Source organism: Arachis hypogaea, chromosome 16, assembly GCF_003086295.3.
Source record: "Arachis hypogaea cultivar Tifrunner chromosome 16, arahy.Tifrunner.gnm2.J5K5, whole genome shotgun sequence".
NCBI lineage: Eukaryota > Viridiplantae > Streptophyta > Magnoliopsida > Fabales > Fabaceae > Arachis > Arachis hypogaea.
Window position 1 is genome coordinate 36,547,936 of NC_092051.1, and position 27,466 is coordinate 36,575,401.

The 27,466-nt window shown below is 37.3% G+C and overlaps 1 non-coding gene across 1 annotated transcript; it reads left to right on the forward strand.

Moving 5' to 3' along the window:
- Positions 1–18,168: 18,168 nt before the first annotated feature.
- On the forward strand, positions 18,169–18,276 carry LOC112760622 (small nucleolar RNA R71). Its single transcript, XR_003181054.1, has one exon. It is a non-coding gene; the product is annotated as a small nucleolar RNA R71 (small nucleolar RNA).
- Positions 18,277–27,466: the final 9,190 nt, after the last annotated feature.

Here is a 27,466-nt window from a genome sequence, read left to right on the forward strand (position 1 = left end):
AGTGGTTCGCAGACACGAAGTCATCTAGTGCCTAGCTCCTTAGGAGAGAGTGATTCTCTCTTGCGGACCATTGAACCATAAGACTTTTGGCGTTGAGAACCTTTGTATCCGACAGTAGATCTGTCATTCAAGAGCAAATTACTTTACTATCAGCCCAAGGATCAGGGCAACCTCTTGGATATCTTGCTTCTTGGCCGCTCTTTACGCTGTCCCACCATTTGGTGGTGTGCAGATAAGATATATCCGGGGAAGCGCTTTTATAAGTATGCTATCCTTGGCGATGATATTTGTATCGCCGACTCAAAGGTCGCAGAAGGGAAAATACTGAATGTATCAATTCAAGGTAGCAGGAAGCCAAGAAAGGAACAGCTGACAAAGGACAACCAAACCACTGCCCAAAATCCCTCTGAGAACAGTAAGAGCCCAGAGAGGAATGATTCTAGCGTTCAAACGCCAGAAAAGGGTGAAAAAGTGGCGTTAAACGCCTAAGGGACAGCCAATTCTGGCATCCAGATGTCAGAAAAGGGTGGCAATCTGGCGTTAAACTCCCATGCAGCCTCCAATTCTGGCGTTCAAGCGCCACAAAGGGGTCAGACACTTGCAAGTGCTGATAACAACCCCCTTAAGCAGGCTTCTCCAACCTCTTCTGTAGGAAATAAACCTGCAGTAACCAAGGTTGAAGAATACAAAGCCAAGATGCCTTATCCTCAGAAACTCCGCCAAGCGAAACAGGATAAACAATTTGCCCGCTTTGCAGATTATCTCAGGACTCTTGAAATAAAGATTCCATTTGCAGAGGCACTTGAGCAAATACCCTCTTATGCTAAGTTCATGAAAGAGATCTTAAGCCATAAGAAGGACTGGAGAGAAACTGAAAAAGTTTTTCTCACTGAAGAATGCAGTGCAGTCATTCTGAAAAGCTTACCAGAAAAGCTTAAAGATCCCGGAAGCTTTGTGATACCATGCACATTAGAGGGTGCTTGTACCAAGACAGCTCTGTGTGACCTTGGGGCAAGTATCAACCTAATACCTGCATCCACTATCAAAAAGCTTGGTTTGACTGATGAGGTTAAACCAACCCGAATATGTCTCCAACTTGCTGATGGCTCCATTAAAATCCCATCAGGCATAATTGAGGACATGATTGTCAAGGTTGGGCCATTTGCCTTTCCTACTGACTTTGTAGTGCTGGAAATAGAGGAGCACAAGAGTGCAACTCTCATTCTAGGAAGACCTTTCCTAGCAACTAGACGAACCCTCATTGATGTCCAAAGAGGAGAGATAACTCTGAGAGTCAATGAGAATGAGTTTAAGTTGAATGCTGTCAAAGCTATGCAGCATCCAAACACACCAAAAGACTGCCTGAGCGCAGATGTTATTGACTCTTTGGTGGAAGAGGTCAATATGACTGAGAGTCTCGAATCAGAGCTAGAGAACATTCTTAAGGATGTTCAGCCTGATCTGGAGGAACCAGAGAGAACGGAAGAACCTCTGAAAACTCCTCAGGAAGAGGATAAGCCTCCTAAACCCGAACTTAAACCACTACCACCATCCCTGAAATATGCATTTCTGGGAGAAGGTGACACTTTTCCGGTGATCATAAGCTCTGCTTTAAATTCACAGGAAGAGACAGCGCTAATTAAGGTGCTAAGGACACACAAGACAGCTCTTGGTTGGTCCATAAATGATCTTAAAGGTATTAGCCCAGCAAGATGCATGCACAAGATCCTATTAGAGGATGATGCTAAACCAGTGGCTCAACCATAGAGGTGGCTAAATTCAGCCATGAAGGAGGTAGTGCAGAAAGAGGTCACTAAGCTACTGGAGGCTGGGATTATTTACTCTATTTCTGATAGCCCCTGGATGAGCCCTGTCCAAGTTGTCCCCAAGAAGGGAGGCATGACAGTGGTTCATAATGAAAAAAATGAACTGGTTCCTACAAGAACAGTTACAGGGTGGCGTATGTGTATTGACTACAGAAGACTTAATACCGCCACCAGAAAGGATCATTTTCCTTTACCATTCATAGACCAGATGCTAGAGAGACTAGCAGGTCATGAATACTAATGCTTTTTGGATGGCTATTCAGGTTACAACCAAATTGCAGTAGATCCTCAGGACCAAGAAAAAACAGCATTCACATGTCCTTCTAGAGTATTTGCCTACAGAAGGATGCCATTTGGTCTATGCAATGCACCTGCAACCTTTCAGAGGTGCATGCTATCTATCTTCTCTGACATGGTAGAAAAATTTCTGGAAGTCTTCATGGATGACTTCTCAGTATTTGGAGACTCATTCAGCTCCTATCTTGACCATCTAGCACTTGTTCTGAAAAGATGCCAAGAGACTAACCTGGTTTTAAACTGAGAAAAATGTCACTTTATGGTGACTGAAGGAATTGTCTTTGGGCACAAAATTTCGAACAAATGAATAGAGGTGGATAAAGCTAAGGTAGAGGTAATTGAAAAATTACCACCACCTGCCAATGTTAAGGTGATCAGAAGCTTTCTGGGGCATGCAGGATTCTATAGGAGGTTTATAAAGGATTTTTCAAAAATTGCAAACCTTTGAGCAATCTGCTAGCTGCTGACATGCCATTTATCTTTGACACGAAGTGTCTGTAGGCGTTTGAAACTCTGAAAGCTAAGCTGGTCACAGCACCAGTTATTTCTACACCAAACTGGACATTACCATTTGAACTAATGTGTGATGCCAGTGACCATGTCATTGGTGCAGTATTGGGACAGAGGCATAATAAGCTTCTGCATGTCATTTATTATGCTAGCCGTGTTTTAAATGATGCACAGAAAAATTACACAACCACAGAAAAGGAGTTATTTGCAGTGGTCTATGCCATTGACAAGTTCAGATCTTATTTAGTAGGATCAAAAGTGATTGTGTACACTGACCATGCTGCTCTAAAATATCTCCTCACAAAGCAGGATTCAAAACCCAGACTCATAAGATGGGTGTTGCTTCTGCAAGAGTTTGATATAGAAATAAGAGACAGAAAAGGGACAGAGAACCAAGTAGCAGATCACCTGTCCCAGATAGAACCAGTAGCAGGAGCGTCTCTCCCTCTTACTGAGATCTCTGAAACCTTCCTGGATGAGCAACTCTTTGCCATTCAGGAAGTACCATGGTTTGCAGATATTGCAAACTATAAAGCTGTGAGATTCATACCTAAGGAGTATAGCAAGGTGCAAACAAAAAAATTGATTTCTGATGCAAAATACTACTTGTGGGATGAACCATATCTCTTTAAGAGGTGTGCAGACGGAATGATCCGTAGATGTGTGCCTAGAGAAGAAGCACAGAAGATCCTATGGCATTACCATGGATCACAATATGGAGGACATTTCGGAGGTGAGCGAACAGCCACCAAAGTTCTCCAGTGTGGCTTCTACTGGCCTACTCTCTATAGAGACTCCCGAGAGTTTGTACGTAACTGTGACAGTTGCCAGAGAGCTGGTAATCTGCCTCACAGTTATGCCATGCCTCAACAAGGGATCTTAGAGATTGAGTTGTTTGATGTATGGGGTATTGACTTCATGGGGCCTCACAGTTATGTATCTAAATGGGTAGAAGCAATTGTCACACCCACTAATGATACTAAGACAGTGATGAAGTTCTTTTAGAAGCATATCTTCAGCAGGTTCGGTGTCCCTAGGATACTGATCAGCGATGGAGGCACTCATTTCTGTAATAAATAGCTTAACTCTGCTCTGGTCTGATATAGAATTAACCATAAAGTGGCAACCCCATATCATCCATAGACAAATGGGCAGGCTGAAGTCTCAAATAAAGAACTAAAGTAAATTCTTGAGCGGACTGTAAATGCCCGTAGAAAGGATTGGGCAAGCGGTCTGGATGATGCTCTGTGGGCATACAGAACAGCATTCAAGACTCCTATAGGGACCTCTCCATACCAGCTTGTGTATGGAAAAGTCTGTCATCTGCTAGTGGAATTGGAACACAAGGCCTATTGGGCAACCAGGTTCCTAAACCTTGATACTAAGGTAGCTGGAGAGAGAAGATTACTCCAGTTGAATAAGCTGGAAGAATTCAGACTCAATGCTTTAGAAAATGCAAAAATTTATAAGGAGAAAGCAAAAATATGGCATGACAAAAGGCTGTCATCTAGAGTCTTTGAGACAGGATAGAAAGTCCTGCTGTTTAACTCTAGGCTCAGATTGTTCCCCGGGAAATTGAAATCCAGGTGGAGGGGCCCATATGTGATTACAAGTGTGTCACCATATGGCTATGTAGAACTTCAAGATATTGATTCAGACAAAAAGTTCATTGTTAATAGACAAAGAATCAAACATTATCTTGAAGGCAATGTTGAGCAAGAATGCTCAAAGCTGAGACTAAGTTAAAAGCTCAGTAAAGTCCAGCTAAAGACAGTAAAGAAGCGCTTGCTGGGAGGTAACCCAGCTATTATCAATAATTAGATGTTTGTAACAGTTAGATAAGTCTTTTTAATTTTGTTTTCCTTGTTAATTAATATATTTTCAGTGAAAAAGTCAGGAAAATGGAGGTTCAAGACATAAAATAGAGAAATCATAGAGGAAAGGAGCTCACTGGCGTCAAAATGCCAGTAAAGAGGCAAATTGAGCGTTAAACGCCAGAATGGCTACCATTCTGTGTGTTTAGCGCCAGAAAAGGTAGCATTCTGGGTGTTAAACACCAGAATGGGTAGCATTCTGGGCGTTTAACGCCAGAATTGGCAGCATTCTGGGCGTTCAGAAAAATGCCTAGTGAAGAAGGATTTCTGGCGTTTAATGCCAGCTAGGGTACCTGGCTGGGCATTAAACGCCCAAAATGGCCACCAGATGGGCGTTAAACGCCAGAATGGATATCATTCTGGGCGTTTAATGCTAGAACAGCTAGGGGAGAGGTAATTTCATTTCAATTCAAATTTTTTCGAATTTTCATGTTTTAAATCAAAATTTTCTGCATCCAAACATTACAAACATTCATCTTTTAAATCCCATTCACAAAAATTTATAAACTTATAAATTTTTATTGATTCTACTTCAAATTCTTTTCAAATCTTTTTCAAAAGCTCATTTATCTTTCCAATTTCTTTTCAAATCTTTTCAAATCATTCATATTATCTTTTATTTCTTAGATGCATAAACAAAAAAATTCAGATTTAACTTCCTCATATCTTCTTCATATCATATTTATCTTGTATCAATCATATCTTTCAATCATATCTTCTTTTCTAAAAATTCGAACCATACCCTCCCTCCCCTCTATTTATACATTCGGCCATCACCCCTCCTCCATCATTCGAATCACTCTCTCCATCTACTCATCTTCTTTCTTTGCTTTTGCTTGAGGACAATCAAACCTCTAAGTTTGGTGTGATTTTCCGTGATCACTGACCAAGATCATGGCCCCTAAAGAAAAACAAACCACTCCAAGAGGCAAGAAAGAAAATAATCCAAAACCACAATGGATGCATGAGAGGTTCTGCACCAAAGAACATGCAGATCATTACTTCAAAATAATGTGCAAAAGATCAGTGATCCCGGAAGTCAAGTTCGATCTGAAAGAAGGCGAATATCCGGAGATCCAAGAGCAGATTCGAAACAGAGGTTGGGAAATCCTAGCTAATCCTGAGATGAATGTGGGAAGAAACATGGTCCAGGAATTCTATGCAAATATGTGGCTGATAGATAAGCAAAGAATGGAGGGAACTGCCTTCCACACTTTTCGAACCATGGTTAGAGGGAGGATTATCTACTTCCATCTTGACAAAGTGAGAGAAGTCCTCAAACTTCCTCAACTGCAGGATGATCCATAATCTTTTAACAGGAGAATGGCTAAAGATAAAAAGTTGGATCAAGTTCTAGAGAACATATGCCTCCCTGGAACCAAGTGGATAACTAATTCAAAAGGTGTCCCAAACCAACTGAAGAGAGGAGACCTCAAGCCAGTTGCTAGGGGCTGGCTGGATTTCATTGGACGATCCATACTTTCCACCAGTAACCACTCTGAAGTCACTGTCAAAAGAGCAATGATGATCCACTGTATTATGCTGGGAAAAGAAGTGGAGGTCCATCAATTAATTCCTGTAAAATTTACACAATTGCAAACAAGGAATCCACTGAGGCCAAATTGGCTTACCCAAACTTGATCAGTCTGTTATGTAAAGATGCGGGAGTACAAATAGGTGTTAATGAGTATATCCCAGTCGAACACCCAATCACCAAAAGGGTGATGGATGGACCTCAAGTTCAATACAACCTCATCAAGAGGAGGGTGCATGAGCTCCTCCCAGAAATTCCTTAATTTGACTATTGGGCCCGCTTAGAAGCATCTGTCAATAAGCTGCAAGAATTTATAGATCAACTCAAAGAAGAACAGCAGAGTCAGAACAGCATGCTCTACAAACTGCTCAGAGAACAAGAGAAACAAAGGCGTGAGATACAGGAGCTAAAGCACCAGAAGCTGTCCCTTGAAGAGCCAGGCGTCCCACAAATTGAAGGAGCACTTGCTTCTCCCAATGCAGGTTGTTGAGTCCTAACTCTGTGATAACTTTTGTTATTAGAGATCTATTTTAAGAGTTACATGAGCATTAGTATTAGAGTCATTTATTTTTTATGTCTTTAATTTCCTTCCTTTTATTATTATTTGTCTGCTTTTATGCTTATTTCATGTCTTATTTTTATTTCATAATCAATAAAGTTTAGAGTCTATGTCTTAAAGCTATGAATGTCCTATGAATCCTTCACCCTTCTTAAATAAAAATTTTTTTTAATTACAAAAGAACAAGAAGTACATGATTTCGAATTATATCTTGAAATTAGTTTAATTATTTTGATGTGGTGACGATACCTTTTATTTTTTGAATGAATGCTTGAACAATGCATATTTTTAAATTTGTTGTTTATGAATGTTAAAATTGTTGGCTCTTGAAAGAATAATGAAAAAGGAGAAATGTTATTGATAATCTGAAAAATCATAAAATTGATTCTTGAAGCAAGAAAAAGCAGTGAATAGAAAAAGCTTACAAAAAAAAAGAGCAAGCAGAAAAAGCCAGTAACCCTTTAAACTAAAAGGCAAGGGTAAAAAGGATCCAAGGCTTTGACCATTAATGGATAGGAGGGCCAACAGAAATAAAATCCTGGCCTAAGCGGCTAAACCAAGCTGTCCCTAACCATGTGCTTGTGGCGTGAAGGTGTCAAGTGAAAAACTTGAGACTGAGCAGTTAAAGTCGTGGTCTAAAGCAAAAAGAGTGTGCTTACGAGCTCTGGACACCTCTAACTAAGGACTCTAGCAAAGCTGAGTCACAATCTGAAAAGGTTCACCCAGTTATGTGTCTGTGGCATTTATGTATCCGGTGGCAATACTGGAAAACAAAATGCTTAGGGTCACGGCCAAGACTCATAAAGTAGTTGTGTTCAAGAATCAACATACTGAAATAGGAGAATCAATAACACTATCTGAATTATGAGTTCCCATGGAAGCCAATCATTCTGAACTTCAAAGGATAAAGTGAGATGCCAAAACTGTTCAGAAGCAAAAAGGCTACAAGTCCCGCTCATCTAATTGGAACTAAGTTCATTGATAAGTTTGGAATTCATTGTATATTCTCTTCTTTTTATCCTATTGTGTTTTTAGTTACTTGGGGACAAGCAACAATTTAAGTTTGGTGTTGTAATGACCGGATAATTTATACCCTTTTTGGCATTGTTTTTACATAGTTTCTAGTATGTTTTAGTTACTTTTTATTATATTTTTATTATTTTTTTTCAAAAATCACATTTCTAGACTTTGCTATGAGTTTGTGTGTTTTTCTATTATTTCAGGTATTTTCTGGCTGAAATTGAGGGACCTGAGCAAAAATCTGATTCAGAGGCTGAAAAAGGACTGCAGATGTTGTTGGATTCTGACCTCCCTACACTCGAACTGGATTTTCTGGAGCTAAATAACCCCAATTGGCGCGCTCTCAATTGCGTTGGAAAGTAGACATCCTGGGCTTTCCAGCAATATATAATAGTCTATACTTTGCCCGAGATTTGATGGCCCAAACCAGCGTCCAAAGTCAGCCTAAAATTTTCTGGCACCTTTTTCAGCAGTAAAACGCCAGAACTGGCACCTTTTTCGGCATTAAACGCCCATTCTGGCACCTGGGATGGCGTTTAATGCCAACTTTGGGCATATGAACGTGAAAGCTTGAAAGCTCAGCTCAGGCACACACCAAGTGGGTCCCAAAAATGGAATTATGCACTGTCTGCACTTAGTTACTCATTTTCTGTAAACCTAGGTTACTAGTCTAGTATAAAAACTACTTTTAGAGATTCATTTAGCAACTATTGATATTTTTACATTTCATATTGTACCTTTGACGGCATGAGTCTCTAAACCCCATAGGTGGGGGTGAGGAGCTCTGCTGTGTTTCAATGGATTAATGCAATTACTACTATTTTCTATTCAATTACGCTTGATTCTATTCTAAGATACTCACTCATACTTCAATATGGAGAATATGATGATCCGTGACACTCATCATTACCCTCAACCTTATGAACGCGTGCCTGACGATCACTCCGTTCTATCTGAGCTCAATGTAGTCATTGGGCGATAGCTTGAGTGTGTATCTCTTGGTTTTCTAATCCACGGACTGAGTCCGGAGGTTAGAACCTTCGTGGTATAGGCTAGAATCATTGGCAGTATTCCTGATATTCGAAAAGTCTAAACCTTGTCTGTGGTATTCCGAGTAGGATCTGGAAGGGGATGACTGTGACGAGCTTCAAACTCGCGAATGTTGGACGCAGTGACAGTGTGCAAAAGGATAATGGTCCTATTCCGACGCTAGTGAGAACTGACAGATGATTAGCCATATGGTGACAGCGCTTGGTATTTTTCATCCGAAAGGATCATACAGCCTGCTATGGAAGGAGGCCATGCGTGTTTGGAGAAGAAGACAGTAGGAAAGCAGAGATTCAGAGGACAGAGCATCTCCGGAACCCCAGCCTGTTTCTCCTTACTGAATCACAAGTACTATTTATTTTATGTTATTTATTTTTCATAAATATAATCACTCTTATCATTAATCTCCTGACTAAGATTTACAAAATAACCATAGCTTGCTTCAAGCCGACAATCTCTATGGGATCGACCCTTACTCACGTAAGGTATTACTTGGACGACCCAGTGCACTTGCTGGTTAGTTGTGCGGAATTGTAAAAAGTGTAAACACAATTTCGTTCACCAATGGTATGGGTGATAATCAATGCACGATAAATAAGGATGTTGTTAACACATGGTCATGACTACATGTGAAAAGTTCATCAATGGAAATATAGCAAGTGCATGTGATGGCAATTAAATACAAGATGTTTATTGGTATGCCAGCAAAGGCATGAGTAGCATAGTGATAAACCCCGATTTTGTGGTTTATCTTGTGCATGTGATGGCAATTAACTTGCTTTCTCTTATTTACTTGTCTTCTCAAAAAAAAAAAAATATATATATATATATATATATATATAAAGAAAAAAAGAAAATATATAGAAAAGAAAGAAAAAGAATTGCAATAAAAAGGGGACAAAAATGTCCCAAAGCAAAGTTCAATAATAATCAATGCATATGTGTGGTGATCAAAAAGAGAATGCATGAGTGTGTGTGAAAAGTGAAGAATGGGTAGTTAGGTTTGTTTAGAATTGTATAGGTTGTCATAGGTTAGGTGGGAAGTTTAAGTTAATCAAAGATTCGAATTTCAAGCTCACTTGACCATATGCACCCTACCTTGACCCTAACCCCATTACAACCTATGGGAAGCCCTCATGATATTTGTATGCATGCATGAAGTAATTGTTGATTGTTAGATGAAAAACAAATCTTGGAAAGCATGATTAGGGGAGAATTGAGTGAATCAACCCCATACACTTGAGTGACTAGAGCGGATACACATCCGGTGAGGGTTCGATTGCTCAATTACATGCTTCCACCCATGATCATCTTTTCTTGCAAGTTTGGGAAATCTTTTTAATAATTCAATTCAATTGTGGATTTGATTTGACTGCTATGGCTTTAGCCCTTGTACTTAATTATGTTTTCTTGGAAGTTGACTTGTTTTGACCAAGTGGATGCATTCATATAGATAGATTGCATTTAGTTAGTTTGCATTGAATAAATGTCGATACCCCTTTGCTTATTTCTTGATTTTAGCATGAGGACATGCTTAGTTTAAGTGCGGGGAGATTTGATAAACCCCGATTTTGTGGTTTATCTTGTGCTTAATTTGGGGGATTTTATCACCTTTTCTCACATTTATTCAATAAAATAGCATGGTTTTGTAATTCTCCCTTGAATTGTGCTTAAATGTGAAAACATGCTTTTTAGGCCCTAAAATTGAATTAACTTTAATTCCATTCGATGCCTTGATGTATTTTTTGAGTGACTTCAGGTTCATAGGGCAAGTATTGGATGGAAGAAGTGAGGAGAAAAGCATGCAAAGCGGGAGAACACATGAAGAAATGAAGGAACCAGAAAGCTGTCAAGCCCGACCTCTTCGCACTCAATCGACCATAACTTGAGCTACAGATCTCCAAATGAGGCGGTTCTAGTTGCGTTGGAAAGCTAACATCCAAGGCTTCAAAATGATATAAAATTTGCCATATGTTGCTTCTCGTTCAGGGGCGCGCACGCGCCATGTACGCGTGCGCGCCGATGCTGCCATGGCCCACTATAGTGAATTCGCCCCCAGCGATTTCTGAAGCACTTTGGGCCCAACCCAACTCATTTCTAATGCTATTTCATGTAGAATTCAAGCTTGGACAAAGGGGGAGCAATTGTTTGGTAGTATAGCATCATGTAGGTTAGTTTCTAGAGAGAGAAGCTCCCTCTTCTCTATAGAATTAGGTTAGGTTAATCTCTCTTAGATTTAGATTCAATTACATATTTTTATCTTGTTTCTTTTATGAATTCTTGCTTCTACTCTTTCATTCTCTTGATTTGTAATGTTAATTTCCCCTTTTGCTCTCTTTTATGTTCATGGATGCTTATGTTGGATTTAGATCTCTTTTAATGAAATTTAATGTTTGATGTTCTTTTAATTGTTGATTTGAGTTGTGAATTTACTTTCCTTGCAATTTGTAGTTGGTAGATTTATTATTCTTGCACTTTTATTATGCTTTCCTTTATTACCCACCAAGTGTTTGACAAAATGCTTGGTTAGATGTTAGAGTAGATTTTGAGCATTCTTGGCTTGGAAAGAGTAATTGGGCAATCTTGAGTCATGAAAACCCAACTTATGTTGGTAATCTAGAGTTGTTAGCTAATATTGTTTCCATTGACGCTAATCTTTTGCTAATTTAATTAGTGAGTTGATTAGGACTTTTGGATTGAGATTAGCTAGTCTTATTAGACTTTCTCTCATGGAAGATAATATGATACCTTCTTCCAATGTTGGAGATGACGTAATAAGATAAATTCTTGTTTATTATTGTGGTATGATTGATTAATCTTGTTTGACTTTCTCCCTATTTGTTGGAGTTCACTAAATAAGATGAATTAATCATTGCATGACTAGGATAGAAAGCTTATGATCTCAACCCTTGCCATGAATGTCTCTCTCTTTATCACTTGCTTTCTCTTATTTACTTGTCTTCTTTAATTACTTGCTTAATTTACTTTCTTGCCATTTATTTATCTTGCCCATTGAAAATTAAACCCCCCTTTTGCATCTTCATAGCCAATAAGCATACACTTCATTGCAATTCCTTGTGAGACGACTCGGAGTCTAAATACTTCGGTTAATTTTCATTTGGGGTTTGTTATTTGTGACAACCAAAAATTTAATTTGATGTGGGAATTGTTTGTTGGTTTGGAGCTATGCTTACAACGAAATTCTTATTTCTACAAGAGAAAATCTAGACCGATGACGATTTTCACCATCACATAGATCAAGCATTAAATGCCTAATTTGATTATCAGGTCTCTTAAACTAACAACATGTTTGTATTGATAATTATATTTAATTAATAAAATATAAAAAGAGATTTTGTGAAAAACAGGCATTAGAGTAGTATAATAGAATAATTTAAAATAGTACGTAATGCCATACGGGTTTTTTCACAAACACATAGCATGCATGGTGAATATGTTTTTGAAAGTATTAATTTGAACATGCAAGCAACCCTTTAAGAAGTAATATTAATTGTCAAACAATTCCACAATAACCCACAAGCAAAATAAAGAAGTAAATAATCACCCAATTAAATTTCTAACACCAATTAAAGGAATAAAAAGAAAAGAAAAGAAAGAAAAAGAAAATATAGATAATGAAAGTAAAAGGAAAAAGAAGAAGAAAACATTAATAAAAATAATAAAGGGAAAAGTAAAAATAAAGAGAGAAAGAAAAGAACCTTGATAATGTATGTGAAAAATAAGGAAGGGAGAAAGTAAAAAGTGAGAAAGAATAAAGAAGGAAGAAGGAAGAAGAAAGAAATAAGAAGGAAAAGAAAAGATTTGGATTTGGGGAAGAAAAAAAAAGATAGTTGGCGCTGATCTGGATAAACTATGCGTCGCATGTGATGCGGACGCGTGGGTCACGCGATCGCGTGGTGGATGATAAGTTCAGGTGATGCGGACGCGTGGGTCACGCTATCGCGTGGCCTGATTTGTGCTATTGGCGTGAGTGCAGCCTTGCGTTCGCGCAACTCTCTGTTGTAAATGCATTTTGCCAAAAATCTGGGTGACGCGTGTGCGTGGGTGACGCGCACGTGTGAATGCCCATATTTTGAAAAATGACGCGGCCGCGTGGGGCACGCGGTCACGTGATAGAGCTTGTGCTTCCAGCACCATTCCAGCCCAGCTCCATCATAACTTACTGCCATATACCTCTTTACGTCGATTTTGCAGGGGCACGCGGTCGCATTGGTCACGCGGATGCGTGGGGAGGCTATTTTTCAACATGACGCGGACGCGTCAGCGACGTGGTCGTGTGGGCATATTTGTGCCTAAGGCACGCCTCCAGCCGCGCTTTCGCGTGACTCTCTGCTTCTTTTCTTCCTTGTTTCTAATGCACCTATGACGCGGACGCGTCAGCGACGCTTACGCGTCGCGTGTTTTTTTTTATATGTAGAATGCAAATGCAAATGCAGGCTATATGCAGCTATATACAGAGGTTATAAGAAGAGTCATTAACAAAAATAAAAATAAAACTAAGACTGAAATTGAACGATCATACCATGGTGGGTTGTCTCCCACCTAGCACTTTGCTTTTACGTCTTTAAGTTGGACGTTCTTCAAGCTCATTCTGCTTCTGTTGGTGGGTCTTCCAAGAGGAAAACCTCTAGTTCTTTGTGATTCTTCATCTTTTCTCCATGATAAAGCTTCAGGCGATGTCCATTGACCTTTAGGAATTTGGAGCTAGAAGGATGACGCAGGTGAAAAAATCCGTATGGCTCTGCCTTTTTTACTCTATAGGGACCTTCCCATCTTGATCTTAGTTTGCCTGGCATAAGCCTCAGTCTGGAGTTATAAAGAAGAACTAACTCCCCTGGTCTGAATTCTCTCCTTTTTATGTGTTTGTCATGGACAGCCTTCATCTTCTCCTTGTATCGCTTGGAGTTGTCATATGCTTCTAGGCGAAGATTCTCCAATTCTGCTAGTTGCAGCTTTCTTTTAGCACCAGATTCTTCAAAATTTATATTGCATTCTCTTACAGCCCAGAAGGCCTTGTGTTCCACCTCTACTGGAAGGTGGCAAGCCTTTCCGTACACTGAGCGGAAGGGGCTCATCCCGATGAGTGTTTTGTATGCTGTTCTATATGCCCAGAGTGCATCTTATAGCCTGACACTTCAGTCTTTCCTATAGGGCTTTACTATTTTCTCCAAAATGCGTTTAATCTTCCTGTTAGACACTTCTGCTTGTCCATTGATTTGAGGATGATAAGTTGTTGCTATTTTGTGAACAATCCCATGCTTCTTCAGTAATCCTGTTAGTCTCCTGTTATAAAAGTGAGTGCCTTGATCGCTCACGATTTCTCGTGGTGATCCAAAGCAACATATAATATGATTTCTAACAAAAGAAACAACAATGTTAGCATCATCTGTATGGGTAGGAATTGCTTCCACCCATTTAGAAACATAATCTACTGCTAACAGTATATAAAGGTAACCATTAGAGTTTGGAAATGGACTCATGAAGTCAATGCCCTAAACATAAAAAATTTCACAGAAAAGCATAATCTGTTGAGGCATCTCATCCCTCTTGGATATATTACCAAATCTTTGGCATGGAGAACAAGATTTACAAAATTCAGCAGCATCTTTAAAAAGAGTAGGCCACCAGAATCCACAGTCTAAGATTTTTCTAGCTGTTCTTTGAGGGTCAAAATGTCCTCCACTCTCAGAAGAGTGGCATGCCTCTAAAATGGACTAGAATTCTGTTTGGGGTACACACCTTCTAATTACCTGGTCAGCACCACACCTCCATAAATATGGTTCATCCCATATATAATATTTAGACTCGCTTTTCAGCTTGTCCCTTTGATGTTTAGTAAAATTTGGAGGGAAAGTATGGCTAACTAGATAATTAGCTACAGGTGCATACCAATGAACTACTTCAGATACTGCATGCAAGCTATCAAATGGGAAAGCATCATTTATAGGAGTGGAGTCATCCTTGACGTGCTCAAGGCGACTCAAATGGTCTGCCACTAAATTCTGGTTACCACTCCTATCCTTTATTTCTAAATCAAATTCTTGCAGCAGCAGTATCCAACGTATCAACCTTGGTTTGGACTCCTTTTTAGCTAATAAATATTTTAGAGCTGCATGGTCTGAGTATACTACTACTTTAGTACCAAGTAAATAGGCTCGGAATTTATCCAGAGTTAAAACAATAGCAAGAAGCTCTTTTTTAGTAGTAGTGTAATTAGACTGAGCAGCATCTAAGGTTTTAGATGCATAAGCAATTACGAAAGGATCCTTACCTTCGCGCTGAGCCAGCGTCGCTCCTACCGCATGGTTGGAGGCATCACACATAATTTCAAATTGCTGGCTCCAGTCTGGTCCTCTCACAATTGGAGCTTGAGTCAGGGCGATCTTCAGCTTATCAAACGCTTTCATGCAATCCTCACTGAATTCGAACTCAATATCTTTCTGTAGTAGTATGGATAAAGGTAATGCTACCTTACTGAAGTCCTTAATGAATCTCTTGTAAAAACCTGCATGGCCAAGGAACGAACGGACTTCCCTCACGGAGGAGGGGTAAGGTAAACTAGAAATGACATCTACCTTTGTTGGATCTAGTGAAACACCAGTTTTAGAGACAACATGTCCTAGAACAATCCCTTGTTTTACCATAAAGTGACATTTTTCAAAATTCAATACAAGGTTTGAACTAACACATCTGTCTAATACTCTAGCTAGACTATCCAAGCAGAGGTCAAATGAATCACCATATACGCTAAAATCATCCATAAATACTTCCATACAGTTCTCAATAAGATCTGAAAAGATACTCATCATGCATCTTTGGAAAGTAGCAGGTGCATTACATAAGCCAAAAGGCATTCTTTTATAAGCATACGTTCCAAAGGGACATGTAAAAGTGGTCTTCTCCTGATCCTCAGGAGCTATATGAATTTGAAAATATCCTGTATAACCATCTAAAAAGCAATAATGGGATTTACCTGACAGGCGATCAAGCATTTGATCAATAAATGGCAAGGGATAATGATCCTTGCGAGTAGCTTGGTTGAGACGCCTATAGTCAATGCAAACCCTCCATGAATTCTACACGCTAGTTGTCAGGAGCTCTCCATGTTTATTTTTTACTGTTGTGACTCCAGACTTCTTGGGTACCACTTGTACTGGACTGACCCATTCACTGTCTGAGATCGGGTAAATGATATCTGCTTCAAGTAACTTGGTCACTTCTTTCTTGACAACTTCTAAGATGGTTGGATTCAATCTTCTTTGGGGTTGATGGACAGGTTTCGAGTCCTCTTCTAAATATATCCTGTGCTCACAAACTTAAGAGCTGATGCCTACTATATCCGCCAAGTTCCACCCAATTGCTTTCTTGTGCTTTTTTAGCACACTAAGCAGTTGCTTCTCCTGTTGAGAAGTGAGTTCCCTTGCAATGATAACTGGAAACTTCTGATTATCCTCAAGGTAAGCATACTTGAGGTGTGAAGGGAGAGGCTTCAATTCCAATTTCTGCTCATGGCTAGGTTCTGGATCATCCGGGGTTGGTGGTAGTGGTAAGGTGTCTTCATTATGTTCAGAGGGTGTCCCCACACTTGGACCTTGCTCCATGTGCTTCTCTTCTAATTCTTCTTGGTGAACTTCAACTATAGTTTCATCAATGATGTCGCAGTGGAAGATAGAATGATCTTCCGGAGGGTGCTTCATAGCTTCATTTAAGCTGAAACTCACTGTTCTACCATCTATCTCAAAGGAGTAAGTTCATGAGAATGCATCCAGCTTGAATTTTGAGGTCTTCAGGAATGGTCTTCCAAGCAGGATTGATGATGGTCTTTTTGAGTCATTAGGGGGCATTTCCAGGATATAGAAGTCAATGGGAAATGTGAGCCCCTTAATGCTCACTAATACATCTTCAGCAATTCCAACTAATGTAATAATGCTTTTATCTGCTAACACAAAACGAGCTGCCGACCTTTTTAAGGGAGGGAGCCTTAAGCTATCATATATAGACAATGGCATTATACTAACACATGCTCCTAAGTCACAAATGCAGTCAGAAAATATTACACCTCCAATGGTACAGTTAACCATGCATGGACCTGGATCACTACATTTTTCAGGTATATCTCCCATTAAAGCAGATATAGAACTACCTAAAGGAATAGTTTCTAACTCATCAATTTTATCCTTATGAATGCATAAATCTTTCAGAAACTTTGCATATTTAGGTACTTGCTGAATAACATAAAAAAGGGGAACAATTACCTCAACCGTTTTGAAAATTTCTACCATTTTGGGATCAAGTTCCGTCTGCTTTCTGGGCTTTCTTGCAAGGTGTGGGAATGGGATAGGGATGGCGCTACTTGTAGCTTCTGTATCCTTTGGTGCTCCATTCCTTAGCTGAGCTAATTCTTCTTCAACTCTGTCTTGTACTTCATCTTCCTCTTCAGCATCTTCCATTTCAGCATCTTCTACTGTCACTGAGTCTTCAATTGGGGTGTGTTCTATTGGGCTTGGCTCCTCCTGATTCCTCTCTCTCTGGCAGTGTAGTTTCGGACCTCAAAGTGATGGCATTAATGCCACCCTTGGGGTTAGGTAAGGGTTGAGAAGAAATTCCACTGGAGCTTGAAGGTTGGTTAGTGGAAGCAGGTAGTGACTCTATCCAGGCGGTGAGAGCTTGTAAAGTGGCATTCAGACCATTTAAAGTAGAGTTCAGTGTAGTCTGCATGTCTTGTTGTCCTTGTGCAAGAGAACGAAGCATCTCGTCATTTGATGAGGAAGTGGGATAAGTGATCTGAGGTACTTGTTGGTTGTGCTGGGGTCCTTGTGACTGTCTTAGGTGAGGAGCTCTGTAAGGTTGGTTCTGATTCTGCTGTCTGTTGTTGTTATTCCACCTCTGGTTTCCATTGTTGTCTCTTCCTCCTCTGTTATAGTTGTCCCTCCATCCATGGTTGGAATTATCTCTCCAACTTTGGTTGGGGTTGTCCTACCATCCTTGGTTATAGTTTTCTCCTTGGTTGTAGTTGCCGCCTTGTTGATTGTATCCTTGATTCGGGCGGTCATAGAAGTTATGAGTAGCTGCCACAGTGTTATCTTCTTGTTGGAGCTGCGGGCATTCATCAGTATAATGACTATAGTCAGCACAGATTTCGCATACTCTTTGTGGGACTAGCTGTTGGCTTTGTTGTGGTGTGGCAGGCTGAACTTGTTGTTGTTGGTTCAGATGCATTTGCTTTAGTAGATTGGTCATTTTACATATACTCTGTGTAAGAGCAGAAGTTTCAGTGCTGGAGGAAACTTCTGCAATGGCCTTTGAGTGGGTGCTCCTGTGCTTGTGATTCCTAGTAGACTCAGCTAAGTCGCTGATCAGTTGCCATGCTTCATCTGCGGTCTTGTACTTTTTCAAAAAAACATTACTAGCACCATCTAATGTAGTTTTATCCTGAGGCTTCATGCCTTGAGTGAAGTAGCTGATCAACACTAGTCTATCAATCATGTGATGGGGGCATGCGTCCAGAAGGTTCTTAAAATGCTCCCAGTATTCATAGAGAGTTTCTGATTCACCTTGAACAATGCATGAGATCTCTTTCCTTAGTCTGTCTGTAACTTCAGCTGGAAAGTATTTTTCCAGAAATTCTCTCCTGAGCGTATCCTAGTTAGTAACAGTCGCTTCAGGTTGGGAGTAGTACCACTTCCTTGCCTTTCCCTCAAGAGAAAATGGGAAGGCAGTTAACAGAATAGAAGTTTTATTCGCACCATGATGCCTAACAGTAGAACAGGCTGTCTGGAAATCCCTTAGGTTCTTAATAGGCTCTTGAGCAGGTAAGCCATGAAACTTGGGCATCAAGTTGATTAATGCAGTCTTCAGCTCAAAATCTGCAGCCAGAGTTGGATGATGCACTTGATACGGTTGCAGTGTAAAATATGGGGCTCCAGCTTCCTGGAGAGTAATCCTCCTAGGTGCTGCCATGTTATCTGCACGTGAATCAACTGAATTAGTAGTAAAGGAGCTTGTTTCGTTCTCAGATGGCGGTTCAGATTCGCCCTCAGATGAGACTGGTGAATCAATAACAATCACTTCACCACCCTCAGAGGCTAACCGACGTCGAGCTCGCCTAATACGTGAAATAGTTCTTTCAATTTCAGGATCAAATGCGGCTAAGCTCGGATCAGGCAGTGAACGCGTCATTAAATGAAAGAAACATATAGCTCATGGTAATAAAATAAAAATAAAATATGCAAATAAAATAAAAATATGTACACTAATTAATAATTTAGCACACAATTGTAACTCCCCGGCAATAGCGCCAAAAACTGGTGCGTGGCAGAAGTTAGGCCAATTAAGAGATTTTTTGAATAAGAGAATAGCGTTGCAAGTATAGTTCTTAACCAGCTAAAATTTGCTTCACCAATTTAAAAAGGGTGTCACAAAAAAATTTAGAATAGAAAAATACTGGGAGTATGAGTCCCCGGTCGTCTCCCAACGAGTTGCGAGAAAGTATGCTATTTTATTAATTAGGAATTTCCACGAGAGTTTGAGAGTTGAATAATGAGCAATTAAATAATTGTAAATTAAAGCAACAAAAACTAAGAATGATTATTAATATTCTAAATAAAAAGCCTTGACTGGGGGAATGATTAATTGGAAGTTCTATCCTTGTTTGGATCTCTTAAGTGTAGTATTAAAAAGGTTGTTGTTTTCACTTAGTTAACCCTTACTAAATAAAGGAAAGTCAAGTTATTGAGCTAACTTTTATTCGCAAATCCTAGTCCTCTCCCTTGGGAAGGTCTAGCGTTAGTAAATACAAAACTAGCCAACAATTTCCAGTTTAAACAGCACTTAAGCCTTCCAACTCAAGTGTCTCCTTTTAATCAACCCCCATATCAAGTATGGAGTCTACTCCATTGACATGAATAAAATGCTCATAAAAATAATAGAAGAAGACATGATAAATTAAATAAAATAGGGATTCAAAAATAATTAAAAATAAAAGTAATCCTTTGCACTAACAATTCATGAAAATAATCCAATTACTACTTTAAACAAGAGTTAAGAATAAAAGAGTAAGTAAGGAAACAAACTAGAATAGTATCTTCAACGGAGGTAATGACTCTTTAATATCCAAGAGAAAAAGCAATAAACTATGAAAGTAAAGAGAACCTAGAGGGGAAGTAATCCTCTCTAAATTCAGATCTAAAAACCTAAAACTATCCTAATGAGAATATGTGAAGTTGTGTCAAGTTGCGTGTTGAGTCTCTGCATGTTCCCTGGCTTTATTCTGTGTTTCTGGGCTGAAAACTGGGTCAAAACGCGGCCCGAAATCTCCCCCAGCGTTTTCTGTTAATTCTACAGATCGCGCAGGTCACGCATACGCGTCGTCCACGCATTCGCGTCATTCATCGATTTTCCTTGTCACGCGAGCGCATCGTCTATGCATTCGCGTCATTTGTGCAGACTCCAATCCACGCATACGCGTCAGGCACGCGCACACGTCGCTGCAATTTTCTCTATTCTACGCGCTTGCGTGAGCCATGCGCGCGCGTCGGTGTTCGCTGGTTATCTCCTTAGTTTCTTGTGTTCCTTCCATTTTTGCAAGCTTCCTCTCCATTCTCTAAGTCATTCCTGTCCTATGAAACCTGAAACACTTAACACACGGATCACGACATCGAATGGTATAAAGGAGAATTAAAATATACTTAGTAAAAGATCTTTAGGAAGCAAGTTTTCAATCATAAAACAATACTAGGAAGGGATTATAAAATCATGCAATTCGTATGAATAAGTAAGTAAAGGCTTGATGAAACCACTCAATTAAACACAAGATAAACCATAAAATAATGGTTTATCAACGACCCAAGGTTTAAATACTTCGGTTGATTTTTATTGGGTTTGCTTAAGTGACAAACAAATTAAATTTGATTGAGGTTTAATTGTCGGTTTAAATCTATACTTGCAACGCGACCACTTTTGTGAAATTCTTTACTAACGATTTTTCCCCATCATGCATTCAATATGAACTTCTTTTGTAAAGACTTGGTTAAATGGTTTTATGCTACACTAAGACTAGAAGATAATATCTTGCTAGAAAATATTAGAAATAAGGAAATTAAGCTCACTTTGGATGAATTTGCTAAGTTGGTAGACTTACCTATAAATAAAATTATAATTTTATGGGTTTGCAAAACCTCAAGAATGGAAAGATTATAATGAACATAAATTGTTAGCAAGAGTTGACTTAACTAATCCTTTAGAAACGGTTCATCGAATAGGCCAACTATCACTAACATGGTGTCCCAATATAGATTTCTTTATTATCTTATTTCTTGGGTACTCAAGTCTAGGAAGACAAGTCATACTACTTTGTATTCCAATGATGGTGTGCTTTTATATGCTACTTATTGAAAGAAAGAAAGCCAATTGGGCTTATTTTGTGAGATCTCATACATTTTAATGTTGAGAAGATGACAAAGGTCTAGCATATTGACGAACGCTAAACATCGATTTAGAAAATTCACAAATTTAAAGCCCAAGTTTTTTTTGTAGCTCTAAACTAAAATTCAAAAATTTTTAAAATTTAGTTTAAAATGTCACAATTCAAAATAATAACTGGGAGTTTAATCTCAAGCCGTTCTCCCTAGGAATCACAATCGAATGCTCAATTATTGGCTATGAGATATCGAGAGTTTGATAGTCATAAACGAAAATATAAATTGACTAGAAATTAAAGAGAAATTAATAACTAAACATCAAGAGAAACTAAACTAAGAGTAATTAAGGTAATTGACTAGAAGAAAAAAAGTAAATTCAAGTGCTAGAAAGATTTTGACAAGGGTTGAGGGTTTAAGATCACTACCCTTGTCACTAACTATAATATGATAATTACAAAGAGAAAATCCAATTCGTCAACCTCTATAAGTTGAGAAAAGTCATTTAGGCTTAATTAATCCTAATCCATAAGTCCTAAACAACTTACTAATTGAATTAGCAAAAAATTAGCGTTAGTAGAAACAAGATCAATTAATATCTCTAAATTATCAATCAACTTGGACATCAATGACTCAAGGTACCCGATTTTTCAAACCCAAGCCAAGAATGCAAAATCTACTCTATAATTAAGACATTTTATCGAACACTTGGTAGGTATAAACATAAAACTTCCTAAATAGCAAGAAATAGTAAAAACTACGTACAGCTACTCAATTCAAGAATGTAATAACATCAACTCAATTAAGCATGAATAAAACATAAAAACATCAAATTGTATTAAAGAAAAATGAGAATTCAACAAAAGTTCATAAACTAAAATAACATAAACAAGAAACTAATAAGAGAATCCTAGTAAACTAAGATAGTAGAACAATAAAATGTAAATAAAACTAAACTAAAACAAGAAAAAATTAAAACAAAAGAGAATTAAACTAAAAACCCTAACAATTCTCTCTCTAGAATTTATTAAAACATACTAAAAACTAAACATAAGACTACTTAGTGTATTCTTCCTCAATGCTTGCTTCAAATGATCCAGAAATGAGTTAGATTGAGCCTTAAATGGGCTAGAAATTGTGAGTCACATGCTATTTTAAGTGAGGCATGCAACTAGACTTGTGTGTGCGTGCGCACGTCACTGGATTTCTTCCTCCTTCGTTTCTTCGCAAAATCTCCGCTTTTGCATGCTTTTCACCCATCTTCCCAAGTCATTCTTGTTTCCTAAACCTTAAACAACTTGGAAAAATATATTAAGGCATCAAATGGAATAAAAGTAAAATTAATTTGACAATTTTAAAGATCTAGGGTTTAGGAAAAAATCATGTTTCAATCATGTTAGCACAATTAGGAGAAAATTCATAAAAGCATCTATTTTTAAGGAATAAGTGCAAGTTAAGTTGATAAATTCTACTCTTTCCAATCTAAAAATCATCATAAAATATGAATTTATCAATTTTTCTACACTTAGACAAAAGCATATCCCCATGCTAAACATTAAGAAAGACAAGATTAAGGGATGTCAACACTTATTAAATGTAAGCTACCTAATGCTCATCAATGTTCAAGAATATATATAAGGCAAAGAGGTCAAAAGCTATATGGCAATCAATTCAATCCTATCAATCAATTTGAGTTCTAAAAATATAATAAATTTGCAAGATAAAATCTCATAATAAGTAAAACATAGAATTAAGCAATCAAACCCTCACCAAATGTGTTTACTCTCTAATCGTTCTAATATATTGGGTTGATTCACTCCATTCTCTTCTAACATTACTCTCTACAATTTGTTCTTCTTCATACAATAAACAAATATTCATTGTATGCATATAAATATCATGAGAACTTTAGAGGGTTGAAATGAGGCTAGGGTAAATATGAGGATGTATTTAGTTAAGTGGACTAAAAATTTGAATATTTGATTAGCTTAAATTTCCACTTGACCTACAACAACCTACCTAATCTTAATTCATGAACCTAGTTACTCATGATTCACTTTTTACACACCTATGCATTTTTTTTCAATTTACATCACATATGTATCTATTTCTAAAATTTTCATTTGGGTAATATTTATCCCTATTTAGGTTTCTTTTTTTTAATATATACATTATATATTTTTTCTTTTTTTTTTCTTCTATTTTTTTCTCTTATTTTTTCTTTCAAAAGATAAATATAGATGGTTCAAGTACTTAATGCATGAATATGCACCCAATTTTTAAAATTTTTAATAAACCCAACAGATTTTTTTCTTTTACCAATATTTTCAAATTCTCCCTCCTTACATGATCACATGATGCAATCGCCACTAGTTTAAACTAATCAAAAATTAAACAGGGACATTTATTATTTTTATTTTAGAGTAGTATTGTACTAAAGTTAAGAATAAAGATGATCAATTAAGCTCAAAATTAGCTGACAATGATAGATAAAAAGGTAAGACTATTTGGGTAAGTGAGCTCATATGAAATAATAACCTCAATATATAAATTCATACATACACAAATATTGGACATCAAGAATAAAACAAGTCAAAAATTGTAATTATAGAGAGAATAACACACACAAGAATAAAATATTGGTTAAAATAATGCAACCACACATTAAAGGCTCAAATTTTACTTGGTTGTGTGTTCTAACTCTAATCTATGTTCCACAATCCTTATTCAAGCAAGTTCAATGAAAAACTTTAACTCAAATTAATGGGATGCCCTAAAAAAATTTTCTTAAAAACTTATTATTCTAACCAAGTATCCTAAATGTTAATTTTTTTCTGGTTGGATGAATAAATAAAATTTTAAGTTTCTTCCCTATTTTCTACCATTCTCAATTCAACACATACATAGACATAAAAACCTAGGTCTTATTCTTCCTATTTATCCAATAATGACTAAAAATAAAAATATGTATTTACAAACTGTATTAAATAAAAAGAGTATATTAAAACTAAAATAAGACTCTAAATTATATACAAACTAAAACAAGATGCAAAATAAACTAAAAAAAACTCAAGGTAACAAAATAGCTAACAAAAAATCTAAAAGATATAGTAATAACAAAATTGAAATATGAAAGTATTTGAAAAAAATGTTTTTATAATCAAACTGTCGCTTTAAGCTCCCCCCCCCCCCACTTGAATGTCACACAATTCATTATGTGCTCACTATGATCAAGAGTCAAAAGTTTTACCAATCAAGCTATCCATCACGTGCATTCACCGCATTTGTATCTATATCCTGACTCTCACCCTCTAGGTCGTCCTTAATAGCCTCTTAGCAAATCAACAAGGATGACAAAGTCTTTTCCTTTTGCCAACCCATCATGAAAACATCAAAGATAATATGTTAAAATATAAACATGGATGAAGAAAACAAGATGGGTACATTCTAAGACAAGTTGGTCAAAAATTCATTTTTTAACAAAACACAAAAATCCCATTCTTTCCAAAATCTTAGTTTCAAACCATTATTTTACTCCTAAAAATAACACCAAATTTCATCCAAAATAATTCCATACCCCTTTCACCACTTTTTCAACATACCACTATCCAATTCCGTCAATTTCCACCCAAAGAATTCCTAATTATACCACATTATTCATAAATCATCAATCTATTATTATCATTACTCATAATCATTATCAAACCTCATCAACAATCAATGATTTTAGTACATACAAACCTCATCAACGCACTCAAAACCTTCGATTAAATTACAACCATTATTCATCAATTTCATCATCACAATTTACTATTATTATCAACCATAAAAAAATTGTCAATAATCTACTCATTCTTATCACAACACAATGTTTCAACAAAGCTTGTTAAACCTTACAATTTCACTTAGTTCAACTTATCCTATGGTCAACTAGCCTAAGTTTTCACGTAACATTATATATTATCTACGAGAAACCAAAATCATATTTTGGCTGATTCCTCCCTAAGCCAATGACACCTCAAATTCATCATTTTCTCAAGCTTTCACTTCACCAAAATCACACCAAAACTGGTTCCCAGCTTCCAAGGTTCCAAATCCACAAGTTCAACCACCAATAGGACTTCATATCAACATAATTCAATCTATTTTTAAATTATATTACTATAATCAATTTAAGAACTGCAACTAATCAACCGGTTAATTAAGCGATTATATATCTCACGTTACGTTTCGAAAAGTTAGAGTGAGAATTTGAGGATTTAAATGCGATTTTTGGACTCAGTGGTTCTTTCTGAGTCAGAAAATGTATTTTCTGCGAAAAATCGTGAAAACCGCAAACCGGCAGTTGAACTGGTTGAACCGATTCAAGTCTGTCCGGTACCGCACAAGAAAGAGTGGAAACAGCCAAAAACCTTAGAAAAACATTAGAAATAAAAAATCGGGCATTAATTTTAAAGGTTTGGCCCGAAGTTGGGCCAAACGGGCTAAAAATGCTAACGGGTTGAACCAGGCCCAAGTTGGGCCCAAGTCCAACATATATAAGGGCTCATTAATGAACCCATTCATCATTAAACACACACACACAACAGAATTGAGAAGAGAGGGGGAAGAAGAAAAAAAAACCCTATTGACACTATTCACTCCTCACTTCAACTTGCGATATCTCGAGCTACGGTGCTCCGATTTGCGTGCCATCAACGGCTATGTGTTCTTTGTGAAGAGCTCTACAAAACCCATATAAGAAACTGGTATGGCAAGCTCGAAATCCTCTCAGTTCTTCTCTCCAAAATTTTGGATTTTTAGGGCTTTGGGTTCAATGAGTTTTTATGATTTTGGATGTTTAGGTTTGCTCTAGTCCTTGCTTAGCATTGGATTTTGGCTATTAAATCTGTTGAGAAAGGTAAGCGACATTAAATCTTTGTGATATTATGTTTAAATGGAATCCTAGGTTGATTTGTGATGGTTTATACATATGTAGTTTGATTATTGTGAGTTTGGAGCTTGTTGGTGCTTGTCGGAGTTACATTGGTGGCTTGCTTGTGGTTGGAAGCTCATTTGGTGCTCAATTTTGAGTTTTAGTTCATATAGGGAATCGGCCAAGGTATGGTTTTGGTTTCTTCTATGTAATATATAATATTTATGGACACTTAGGCTAGTGACCCATAGGTTTGGATTGAATTAAATTGGTTGTTGGAATTGTTGTATGATGATGTATGATGATTTGATGATTTGGGTTGTTGATGAATTGAAATGTTGATGTTGATAGTATGGTATTGAGGATTGATATTGAAATTGATTATGATGATTGTTGAAAATGGTGGAATAAAATTTGATTAATGTGTTGATTTAAAAAAATGAATGTATTGTTATGTATTTGATAATTGAAATTGATGAATGTGGTTGGTGGAGGAATGATTAGAGTATTATATATTTGATATTTGAGGTTGAGGATATTGAAGGGTGAATGAAAAATTTGGTATTAATGGTAGTTTGTGACACAAAGGGTGAGTTATGAGGTAAATTGGAGTTGGTATGGTTTTGTTGGTCTGATTTTGGTTGAAATATTTTGAAAGTTGAGGTTTGGCAAAATTCTCCGTAATCTATTTTCTGGCAGCAGCTTCGGACGTTTTCTGGGAACGATCTAACCATCACAATTGAATGGGATTAATTTTTCTCGAATCTTTATGATGTGTAGAAAAATCCTAGAAAATTTGGTTAAGCTTAACGGTTGGATTAGGAGATATAAATTTTTGAAGTTTGTTACTTTAAAATTAATTTTCTGCTGCTACATAATGAAATCAGCAACTTTTCAAGCCTATATCTCCCAATCCTGACCATATTTTTGAGTGGGACCAAAATGACATTGAGACTTTGACTATTTCTTGTTTGTATCAAAATTTTAGACTATTATAAATTTTTTAAAAGGAGTTGTGCTCGTTTTAAAAATAGAGCTCTTAGTTATTTTGACAGCAAAACTAGTTTTTTAAAGTAAACTTGTAAGTAGTATAACTCTCTCCAGAAAAAAAGATTTTTCTACGAGACTTTGACTGATTTAAAGCTCAATGAGTCTAGTTTATTTCTGAAAAATTTCAAATACATCAAATGAAAATATGATTTTTGGTGGATTTTCTAAGAACAGGGTAGCTTGCTGGTTGGTGCAGAGATTTCAAACTTAAAATCAGTTTTTGCAAGAGAAATGGTTTTCTTTTTTTATTTTATTCAACTAAACTATTTCAATTGGGTTTGAATCTATAGGATACTTACGTTTTGAGTCTAGAGACAGAGAATTAGGCTTGTAAACTTCTGTGACACCTATTTAAGACTTTTGGCTCGTTTTTGGATATCAAAACGTAGAGAAGCTC